General features: G+C 42.7%; 1 pseudogene; it reads left to right on the top strand.

Annotated features, from left to right (window-relative positions):
• Positions 1-12,630, top strand: part of LOC122941942 — a 122,366-nt pseudogene that overhangs the window by 70,284 nt on the left and 39,452 nt on the right.

Below are 12,630 nucleotides of genomic sequence, written 5' to 3'. Positions count from 1 at the left end.
ATCTAGGATGTCATCTACCAGATTACAGCTTTATACCGACATCACCGCTGCTACCTGTAATTGTCTATAGTGTGACGTGAAGGGGGACATGGTATGTCCTGAAACCTGAAGGAGCTGCCTTCACTAGATATTCAGCATCTACACTTTATTATCTCCTCCGACATCTCCTCTTATCTCCAGTAATTGTACTTTACATGGGATTGTTGTAGGATTTTACATTGTTCATCTTCTCTCCATTCAGGTTCCTACAATATAGGATCCGCTCAGTGGATATCTTCTATATAAGATCCTTCTCCTGACTGACCCGTCAAGAATGGATAGGGACAGGGACAAGATGGCGGAGAGTATAATAAATCTCACCCTAGAGATCCTCTTCCGGCTTACTGGAGAGGTGAGAGATTCTGATGACGTCACATTACATCATCTTATCTATGTTACTAACAGATGGACATGACAGGAGAGGTGAGGGACTCTGGAGATGTATGGAGTGATATTTATTACTGTGTCTCTCCATAACCAGGACTACACAATAGTGAAGAAGACCTCTAGTGAGCGCTGTCAGGACCCTGTGTCTGAAGGATGGGGAAGAACCCTGAGCCTAATCACAGGGCCTCCACATCACCCCCTGATACATGAGGAAATCACTAGAGAGAAGATCCTAGAGCTCACCAACAAGATGATTGAGCTGCTGACTGGAGAGGTGACACTGCTGGGACATTATACAGGAACGCTATGAAGGGATCTGGGTGATGACTCTATCATTGTGTTGTCAGGTTCCTATAAGGTGTCAGGATGTCACCGTCTATTTCTCCATGGAGGAGTGGGAGTATTTAGAAGGACACAAAGATCTGTACAAGGAATTCATGATGGAGGATCACCAGACCCTCACATCGACCAGGTAATAGACATGACTAAATACACACGTCCTCTCATTATCTGTATGTAAGGAATGAATTCAGTCACTGGATGTGTTTCCTACAGTTAAGGAAGAGAGAAGAACACCGGAGAGATGTCCCAGTCCTCTTCTTCCACAGAATGTTTTAGAAGAATATCACAATGTCCCACAGGAAGATCAGGTAGATGGAGATAAGGTCTCAAGAAATGTCTCCTATGATCTGTAGAAGGCTGTGAAGATCTTGTGTTTAGTCTGGTTTTATCCACCAGTATTATATGTTTTATCCTTGTATAATGAGAAAGGTGGAGATGGCAGAAGTACAGCTTAGGCTACTTTCACATTAGCGTTCGGGGCTCCGCTTGTGAGTTCCGTTTGAAGGCTCTCACAAGCGGCCCCGAACGCATCCGTCCAGCCCTAATGCATTCTGAGTGGATGCGGATCCGCTCAGAATGCCTCAGTCTGGCACCGTTTGTCCTCCACTCCACTCAGTAGGCGGACACCCGAACGCTACTTGCAGCGTTCGGGTGTCCTGCCTGGCCGTGCGGAGGCAAACGGATCCGTCCAGACTTACAATGTAAGTCAATGGGGACGGATCTGTTTGAATTTGACACTATATGGCTCAATTTTCAAACGGATCCGTCCCCCATTGACTTTTAATGTAAAGTCTGGACGGATCCGTCTGAAGCTACTTTCACAATTTTTTCTACAATATAATGCAGACGGATCCGTTCTGAACGGATCCCATCGTCTGCATTATATGAGCGGATCTGTCTGGGCAGACCCCAGACGGATCCGCTCTGAACGCAAGTGTGAAAGTAGCCTTAGCATAGACATTACATGTAGTCTGGATCTATTCACAATTTTCTGGTTATGGAGACCTCTGGTTGGAATAAGGAACCAACAGGTTGGATTTATACAGGAGACCTGCAGATATTTGGGTCAGAGAACTCCAGCTGTCATTTTATCACTGGTTGTCATAATAATTAATGATCTTTTCTAGTCATCTAAAATATTCCACATTACTTCTCCATAACCATCTGATGGCTTTTAATATATTTGTTTCACAGCTTTTCAACAGTATTAATGCTGCAGAGACATGATGTGAGGGATGATGAGCAGATTAGAGAGGAACATTCCTACAGATAACCGCCCAGGTGAGTAGTAACCACTAAATAAAGCAGAGAAGACTCTACTCATTCACTGGATACTGATTCCTCATTCCACTGTCAGGTACTGGTGGCAGTTTGGGGGGCACATACTTTCTGACAGGTCTCCTTTACTAGCACACAATTCTTACCGCTACATGGGGTCCCACAGTATTGATCAGATGTTTCTGACTTCTATGAACCTTTTTTCAGTAGTAAGCTTCTGTCACGAGGGTGTCAAGAACCACGCCTGACTCCGTTATACCCGGGGTCAGGAAGTCGCAGCGGTTGGCTGCGCGCTCTATGTAGTAAGATAGGGCTGTTTCCTTATGGTAGCTTTCTGGGTTTGCTTTGCAACCCTTTTTGGCTCACTCAGGGATCCGTAGCTCCTTCTCCTCAGCTGTTCCTTGTCCAGCACTCCCAACCTCCTTATATTCCCCTTTCCCACTTCTCTGGTTGCCAGATATAGAGCTTCCTGCCTGGACTTCTATACTGACCCACTGGAGCTGTGTTGCTGCCTTCTCTGGTTGTTGGTCCAGAACGTTTCCCTCCGGATCCCTGTTGGACCTTTGTGGTCTGCTGTGGTCGCCCACCTGGGATTATATGTTTGTCTGTATTGTCTGTCCTCTCCCTGGTGTTTTCCTCTTAGTGTCAGTGGTGCGGACTAGCGATCCCACCGCCCCGTTCACTACATAGGGCTCATCTTAGGGAAAGCCAGGGTTTAGGCACATGATCGCCGCACGGGTGAGGAACCCGTCTAGGGACGTCAGGGCAGTCAGGTGCCAGCCGCAAGGTGAGTCAGGGGTCACCACCTTTCCCTCTCCCTTGGGCAGGGCTTTCCCTTTTCCCTCCCTGTGCGTGACGCCGGTCATTACAGCTTCACTTCTGAATTTGTGGGAATCGGTATGGGCAGAGCCATCACCGGGGCAGTGTAAACAGGGGGAATAAAAAGATCCACCATTAATCCTTAGCAGCCACCTGTCTGTCAGTAAAGATATCACAATGTCCTGGAGTAAGGAAAGTACCTTATTTTTTGCCCATAAGACGCACCTAGGTTTTACAGGAGTACAATAAGAAAAAAATATTTTTCATTAGATCTCAGATCAGGCCAGCAATCAGACCCCCAATGTTAATCAGACCTCATCTGACAGCCCCAATCAGACCCCAAATGTTAAAGGGTTTCTACCACTTCGCTGCACATATTTAGCTGTCAGACACTAGCGATCCGCTAGTGTCTGCTCTGCCCAACCATCCTAATATAATTGCTTTTGGGGCAGCCGTTTTGCAAAAAAAAAGAACTTTTATTAATATGCTAATGAGCCTCTAGGTGCTATGGGGGCGTCATTAGCACCTAGAGGCTCCGTCTGCCTTCAGAAACTGCTGCCGCCGCCGAGCGCGTCCCTCCAGCCCGCCCATCTCCTCCTGAATGCGATCCTCCTTGTGAGCGTATGTATTCTGCGCATGCGCAGTGAATGTCTGACCGCTTCCTTGCTCAGACATCTCCACTGCGCCTGCGCGATGACGCCATAGTGCTCCGAGGAACAGGCGCAGTGGAGATGTCTGAGCAGGGAAGCTGTCAGACATTCACTGCGCATGCGCCGAATACAGGCGCTCACAAGGAGGATCGCATTCAGGAGGAGATGGGCGGGCTGGACGGACGCGCTGGGCGGCGGCAGTTTCTGAAGGTAGACGGAGCCTCTAGGTGCTAATGACGCCCCCATAGCACCTAGAGGCTCATTAGCATATTAATAAAAGTTCTTTTTTTAGCAAAACGGCTGCCCCAAAAGCAATTATATTAGGATGGTTGGGCAGAGCAGACACTAGCGGATCGCTAGTGTCTGACAGCTAAATATGTGCAGCGAAGTGGTAGAAACCCTTTAATAACCCCCTTAATCTGACCTTAGATCAGACCCCCAATGTTAATAAGACCCCAGTCAGACCTCAGGTTAGACCCCCATGCCTCAGATCAGCTCCCATGCCATTTATGAGTCCCATTATGAGCCCCCAGTGACATTTAATATGCCCCCAGTGCCATTTCAGATGCCCCCAGTGCCACAGAGCAAATAAAATAAAAAAAACCACTTACCTCTCCTGCTCCTGGACGCCGCTGCTACTCACCTCTAGCGTGTTCAGTCTTCCTCCTCCTCTGTCTGCTGTGCTGTGACCCGGCGCGCACAGCATGAGGTCACAGAGCACCCTCACGCTGTGCTGAGCCTGCACAGCCGACAGCGGAGGACCAGTAAGCAGTGAGTACCGAGCCTTCACTGTTTCCCGGTCCTCCGGTACTAATGAGCGCTTCCATAATGGAAGCGCTTCATTAGTATTCACCCCATAAGACGCATGGGCGTCTTATGAGGCGGAAAATACAGTAATGACCACTCCCCTATATTACCAATGTGCTGTTCTGCTAACCCGCCTCCTGTTAAACATCTCAACGCTATCCTCCACCTTCCCTGGGGCTCTGACCAATCTCACTCTATGGGGCCCCAAAATATCTAATGGCTGCTGGCTAATAGTCCCCTTGTAGACACCTCAGGGAGCACATTGCGAGGATAGTCATGGTGTGACATGACAGCATATAGAATTGTTGTATGTGCAGAGTGTTTTTTTTAGCTGAGCCGTTCCATATTTGCCGTACACCTCGGTTTCTCCGAGTGCTTGAATACTTCATTTGCATATTTATAAAAGTAGATTTTTCTCCACCACTGAAACAACTACAGAAGAAATAAAAGTGTCGTTTTTGTCAGTGTCATCAACCCTACCAGGCTATATGCCTGGTAGGGTTGATCTGGGTGACAGATCCTCTTTAAAGCTACAAGTAGATTATACAGTATAAAATGCTTCTCCTGAAGAAATAAATGAAAATCTAAATAATTTTTTTTTTTAAATGATAATTTCCTATTGAAACATGAACCTATAATGCCTCTTTCAGACGGGCGTTGCGGGAAAAGGTGCGGGTGTGTTGCGGGAACATGCACGATTTTTCCACGCGAGTGCAAAACATTGTAATGCGTTTTGCACGCGCGTGAGAAAAATCGGCATGTTTGGTACCCAAACCCGAACTTCTTCATAGAAGTTCGGGTTTGGGATCGGTGTTCTGTAGATTGTACTATTTCCCCTTATAACATGGTTATAAGAGAAAATAATAGCATTCTAAATACAGAATGCATAGTCCAATAGCGCTGGAGCAGTTAAAAAATAACTAAATAATAATTTAACTCACCTTAATCCACTTGATCGCGCAGCCGGCATCTCTTCTGTCTTCTTTCTTTGCTGTGTGCAGGAACAGGACCTGTGGTGATGTCACTCTGGTCATCACATGGTCCATCACATGATCCATCACCATGGTAAAAGATCATGTGATGACCGGAGTGACGTCACCACAGATCCTGTTCCTGCACACAGCAAATAAAGAAGACAGAAGAGATGCCGGCTGCGCGATCAAGTGGATTAAGGTGAGTTAAATAAAAAAAAATTAACCCCTCCAGCGCTGTTTTACTATGCATTCTGTATTCAGAATGCTATTTGTAACGAACCGTTTCAGCAGACAAGGCGTTAAAATCCGTTTAGGCGATATGCCCCTTTCCGAGAGACAGGCACAGCTACTGCAGAACACCAACCTCCCGAACTGGATACAAAATAGCACTCCAAACTGGAACCTCGCAAATAGCTGTCAGCAGACGAACAGGAAAAGGATCCAATCGGCTTACACTCCTGGCAATCAGTCTCCAACAGCATACAGGGAATCCCCCCAATAATGAGACAAGGCTCCGTCTTGAGGGTCAGCAGTGCTCTGACTGTACTTCAAGTACAGCCTCTTTTATTGATAAAAAAACAAACATAGTACTGCCCACAGGGTTTTGAAATCCAACCAATCAGTAATTCACAACACACACAATGTAAATACAGCAACCAATCGTTCCCGCCCCCTAGAGGACCAGAAGGGAGACTGCGACACAGAACAGATACAACATATCCCCACAATGCATCATGGTTTCCTCCTCTCTGCCTGGGAGACGACCGAAGACAATCCAATTATCTCTCAGGACAAAGGGGAGATCACCAATACACATGTGGAGACAACAGGACAGACATCACCATTTAAACACACAATGGGACAATAGAACCACACCCAGCATATTCCTCCCAAGCAGACAAGTTACACTTATTATAAGTTGTTATAACTTTGTGAGGTTACATTGTCCATACATATAACTTACATCAATTTAAACAGTATAACTTGGGGGACAACCTATCCAAAATTCCCTGGAATAGGTTCAGGGGTTTAAAAGTTACTATGGGCCATAATCCTGAGGCAAGAGGCTTTTAAACAGCCCCCTCCAAAACCCAGTGGCGAGGTTGGTTTCGCCACACTATTATTTTCCCTTATAACCATGTTATAAGGGAAAATAATAATGATCGGGTCTCCATCCCGATCGTCTCCTAGCAACCGTGCGTGAAAATCGGCCTGCATCCACACTTGCTTGCGGATGCTTGCGATTTTCACGCAACCCCATTCATTTCGAATGGGCCTGCGTTACGTGAAAAACGCACAAAATAGAGCATGCTGCGATTTTCACGCAACGCACAAGTGATGCGTGAAAATCACCGCTCATGTGAACGGCCCCATAGAAATGAATGGGTCGGGATTCAGTGCGGGTGCAATGCGTTCATCTCGCGCATCGCATTCACAAGGAATACTCGCCCGTGTGAAAGGGGCCTAAAGATGCTGGCTTCAACAATAGAGTGGGAGATACAAGAGAACAGCCTGGTGACCTAACATCATAATCTGCTGGTCCTGGCTACTGGTCTACTGATCTGTTATCTCACCATTGTCAGTTAAATTTTGCTCAATGCCTTGTAATTTGTATGGCATTTTTACATAGCAATGTTATAAAATTTTAGTATAATGTTAAGATTATATTATTTAAAAATAATAAAACTCTGATTTGTTTTTTGCAGATGACTGTACCAGGAGCTCGGAGGAACATCTGATATCTACAGATTTTAAAGAGGATGATCATGGTATCAAGCAAGAGCATGCCGCTTTCCCAGATGTACCTTCGGCCTTTCACAGCAAAGATCCATCATCTGATCCTTTGGATCAGTTTCCATCTTCTGATTCATCACAGACTGTTAAGCAAAGTAAAAGTTCACAGTATGGGAAATATTATAGTGTTAAATCAACTCTTGTTACACATCAAAGACTTCACACAGGGGTGAAGTCATTTTCCTGTTCAAAATGTGGAAAACATTATAACCGTAAATCTAATCTTGTTAAACATGAGAGAATTCACGCAGGGGAGAGGCCATATTCATGTTCATATTGTGGAAATCGTTTTATGCAGAAATATGCTCTTGTTTCACATCAGAAAATTCACACAGGGGAGAAGCCATACTCATGTTTCGAATGTCAAAAATGTTTTAGCCACAAATCAGATCTTGTTCAACATAAGAAAATTCACATCAGGGGAGAAGCCATATTCATGTTCAGAATGTAAAAAAAGTTTTAACCGTAAATCAAATCTTGTTAAACATGGGATTATTCACACAGGGGAGAAGCCATTTTCCTGTTCACAATGCGGAAAACATTTTAACCGTAAATCAAATCTTGTTAAACATGAGCGAATTCACACAGGGGAGAAACCATATTCATGTTCCGAATGTAGAAAATGTTTTAATGATAAATCAAATCTTGTTACACATCAGCGAATTCACACAGGGGAGAAGAAAAATCCATGTTCAGACTGTGGAAAACATTTTAACCGTAAAGCACATCTAGTTCTACATAAGAGAATTCACCCAGAGAAGAAGCCATTTTCATGCCCGGATTATGAGAAATGTTTTGCTCAGAAATCAATTCTTGTTGACTATCAAATAATTCACAGTGAGGAGAAGCCATTCTGATGTGCGGTATGTGGAAAGTCTTTTAACCAAAAAGTCAGCTCTAATTAAATCGAAAGATTTGCATGAAAAAAAAATTCAATGTGGGAAATGATTCATCTTCCAAACAGTAATAGTAAACCCTTAAGGACTGATTTTGTCTGAATACGTATCAGATGATTCTTTTACTGTTTTGTGCTTCTAAGTAATCCTGTTATTTTTTTTAATTTTTTTTTGTTACTTTCTTTTGCTGGCAAAAATATTTAAATGGTTACTCAAAAATTTACTTTTTTTTTCATTTTTAACAGCTATATCAACTGTATATATACAGTACTGTGAAAACAGTTTTAGGCATTTGTATAAAAAATTCTGCTAAATAACAATGCTTTCAACAACAGAGCTGTTTGTTTATTTTTCACAAAATGCCCAGTGAATGAAGAAATTAGAAATCTAAGTCCAATCAATATTTGGTGTTACCGCCCTTTACCTTCTAAACAGCATCAATTCTTCTTGGTACACTTGCACACAGTTTTTGAAGAACTTGGAAGCAAGGTTGTTCCAAACATATTGGAGAACTAACTACAGATCTTCTGGGGATGTAGGCTTGCTGAAATCCTTTTGTCTCTTCATGTAATCCCAGCCAGACTTGATGATGGTGAGTTTCTTGTAGGAATGAATGTAAAGCAGGTGTGAAAAATTCACATTTTAGCCTTGTTTATGGTTTTTTGGCCTACTTTTCACTCGGCTGAGGTTTGGGTGCCCTTTCGTGTTTGCAGAGGTTCTGAGGAGCTAGCAAATAAACCTGCAAAGTATTCATCTAGAAGTGTAAATTAATTTATTTTATATTTTGTGTGTCAAATTCTATTTGGTAAGTAATAAAGGTTGTAATGAACAAAAATGACAAACTTAGTGAAGCTGTGATGGGCATGATGGGATATCATCTAAAATAAAATTAAGAATGGTAGGTCTGAAAGCAATCCTTGATGCAGAGTTCTGGTTTAGAGGGGAATGTGACCTGTGGTGTCCTTACGTATGCCTTTCTTTTATTATACACTTCATCTTTTTTCTGGATACTTATCCATCATGCAGTAACATCAGGTAGGCTCCAAGTGTATTCTGCAACAGGACAACAACCCCAAACATAGGAGTAGGGGGCACTTTAGGAGACTTGGTTAATTCTATACAGGAGCAGCAGCGGTCCTATTTACCACAGGGACAGATGTCCATTCTCCAGCTCTGATCTCACACTTCTGAGGTGATTACAGCCGCTGACTGGAGTGTGTTACTGGGTTTAATGCTACAAATTCTGTGATTGGTCAGTCTGTATTCACTGGGCAATCACAGTGATCGCTGGCTAGGAACAGGCCGGATTAGTCTTCTGCTCAGCAACTGAATGGTCAGTTGTCATCACTGTTCTGTCACTGTGCGATTAGACACAGGGACGGACAGTTAAAGGGGTTGTTCCACAAAAAATATTCTACAGTTTTCAAACCAGCACCTGGATCTGAATTATTTTGTAACTGCATGTAATTAAAAATTTAGCATAGCCACTGCTGTTTGTTTGTTTTCTTATTTCTTTGACCTGCTTACTTAGTAGGTCGCAAATGCTCAGTTTCATCCTTCAATGGCCTCCTAAGTTGTGATAGGGAGACCTTGGACACGCCCCCTTTAGCTACAGCAGAAAAGACACACCCCTTGAGGTTTTAGCGTGATATAAATCTAGCAGAGCAATAAATGGGGAGATCTCTGGATCCATTTGAGGTACATGGCTGGTTCTAGCTTTCTTAGAAAGAGGTTGTCATGTACCATATGATGTTTTTTATTTTTTACATCACGAATGGAATAACCTCTTTAAATCTGCTAAATGACGGTTAAGGCTCCCCGTACCCAATGAGGCCCTAGCAGTGGTATCTCCTTGAAGCTCACCTCTAATTGCCGGTACACCCCTGTAATTGTTGGCCGGCTCCTCTACATGCTGATTGATTCTAATACCCTGTAGAAGCGCTGCCTGGTAGTTATCAGAGAGCAGTATGCGGATCCCAGTGCCGAGGTTGTATGGTGTACAGGCAGCCTAAGAAATTTATGAAATTAGCAATAAATGTCTGTTATCTATACAGCAGAGAGAATCCAGATAACATCTATCCACCACGTGCAGAGAATATTTCCCAGTAAAGGCAATGTGTCATCGGGTATAGCTGCCCTATCTGAGAGGTCGTGCAGTGTCACTTACGCCAGGTTCACATCATTATTTTTCCATTCTTCTGATCTGTCAGAAGAACTGAAAAATATGGAAAAAACTGTTATGCACATTTGGCATTTGTTTTAGCCATTTCCATCAGAGATCAGTTATTTTAGATGGAAAAAAAGAACTGCATGCAGTGGTAGTTCCTGACTACACTCTTACCTTTATTAATATATTGGTTCCTGAATTTCTTTCCTTGGTTGCGTTTCATAGCTCCCTACTGTTACCATGCCTCACTATTGTGACTGTGCACCAGCTACATTGATCCTGGACCATCTGTCAATGTCATGACCAAGCCTGCTACTGGGTGCTTCTCCTGGCATCTTCTGGGTCCAACCCCGACCTGTTCATGGACTCTGCTCCAGGCATTTATTGGTTCTAAGTTGAAGAACTTTTCCTGGTCTCCATTCGTGGTGTCTCTTGATTTCATCTAAGACCTAATTAATTGAGAATAATTCCTATTTCCCAGTTGTATTGTTTGTATGTGAAATCTTGTGCTGCCATACCTTTTTCTGCATGGTAGCTTTATAGATGTGCACCTGCGACTATGAATGTGCTAGTCTAAACTTTCTTGTAGTATATTTTGAGGGTAGCTGCCTCTTTTAGATTGAGCCCTCCCCGCCCATCTGCCTAGGGCTTCTGTGCAGCGTATAAATGTAGCTGGTTCTTACACTGCCCTGAACATTGTAGGCTTATGTTAAGCCCAGGAGAGGCAGTTCTGTTAGTGTTAGGTACACATCTGCGGAAGCCACCTTGACGCTTGGTAGTTTGATACGCGCCAATTCCAGGGGTAGGTTCCTGCATTGGCTGATCGCGGGAAACCGTGGTCACGCCATTTAGGCCATTGTAGGGCCCGAGGGTGATATTAGGGCCAGCAATCCTAGCATTCCTACACCCTGATGCACATGTCTGCCGTCACCAAACGGTGTGTATATCTATCAGCACTGGATGGGCGGTCGTGATTCCAAGGAGCTTCTCATCTGAGCGGTAGGACCACCGGGTTTAATTTGAGTGCCGCTGAGCACCATTTTCTGTTTTTGGGCTCTGGTTGATTGCACCTGTTCTCCGTGGGTGTACCACCGCGTTGCTCCTTTTATTTTCTATAATTGTATCCAATCATCATGGGACCAAATTTTCTATATTGTGTGTATTAAATGTTAAGTTTTAAATTGATCACTTACCTTATATTTTCAATTGATTCAGGTGGTCTCTATTAGATTATCTATATTGTTGTAATAAATATTGATCACTAAATATAGATAACAATAGGGATAGCTTTAGTGTCCTGCTAGAGAAAGTGCAGAAACATCAAAATAAATTATTTTAGGACCCTTAAAACTTAACTTTAATAAAGATAAAATAAAAATCGTCCAATGTACCAAGGCGGTTGATATTAAATATACATGGGCAATGATGTGACCCAACTACCACTGAGCATGTGTCATCCACTGGATAATCCTAGTGATGGAATGTGTAAATAGCTTAGATAAAGCCAAAACCTAAGACCTTAGGTGACACATGCTCAGTGGTAGTTGGGCCACATCTTTACCCATGTATATTTAATATAATTCGCCTTGGTACATTGGGTGATTTTTATTTTATCTTTAAAAAAAATTAATAAATATTGAGCTTTGTTTGGCTGTTAACCCTCGATGTGAATTTTTTTTTATTGAAATGGAAAATCTGTCAAAAAAGGAAAATTTTGAAATTTCATCTCTATTTTCCTTTAATTCTTGTGGAACACCTAAAGGGTTAACAAAGTTTGTAAAATCAGTTTTGAGTAGCTGGAGGGGTGTAGTTTCTACAGTTGGGTCATTTATGGGGAGTTTCCACTATGTAAGCCCCACAAAGTGACTTCAGACCTGAACTGGTCCTTAAAAAGTGGGTTTTAGAAATTGTCTTACAAATTTTAAAAATTGCTTCTAATTTTCTAAGCCTTCTAACGTCCTAAAAAAATCAAATGAAATTTACAAAATTATGTCAACATAAAGTAGACATATGGGGAATGTTAAGCAATAAATATTTTATAAGGTATCACTTTCTGTTTTAAAAGCAGAGAAATTGAAATTTTGAAAATTGCTATTTTTTTAACTTTTTGGGGTAAATTTGGGATTTTTTATTAATAAAAGGTAAAATATATTGACTCAAATTTATGACTATCATAAAGTACAATGTGTCACGAAAAAACAATCTCATAGTGGCTTGGAAAAATAAAAGTGTTCCAAAGTTATTACCACATAAAGTGACACCTAGTCGGATTAACAAAAAATGGCCTGAGCAGGAAGGTGCAAACTGGCCCGGGGTAGAAAGGGTTAGTGTGTCTATTTAAGTTTTATTTAGCCTCTCTTTTTTAAATGATTATGCTGGGATTTGAACGCACAGCCTTCTACGCACAAGTCAAGAACCTTAACCACTGGGCTATAGAGCTTCATGTTAATCTGCTGCACATATATTATGGCTAAAAA

The sequence above is a fragment of the Bufo gargarizans genome, chromosome 6, assembly GCF_014858855.1.
Source record: "Bufo gargarizans isolate SCDJY-AF-19 chromosome 6, ASM1485885v1, whole genome shotgun sequence".
Lineage (NCBI taxonomy): Eukaryota > Metazoa > Chordata > Amphibia > Anura > Bufonidae > Bufo > Bufo gargarizans.
This window is presented reverse-complemented; position numbering and strand designations above follow the sequence as displayed.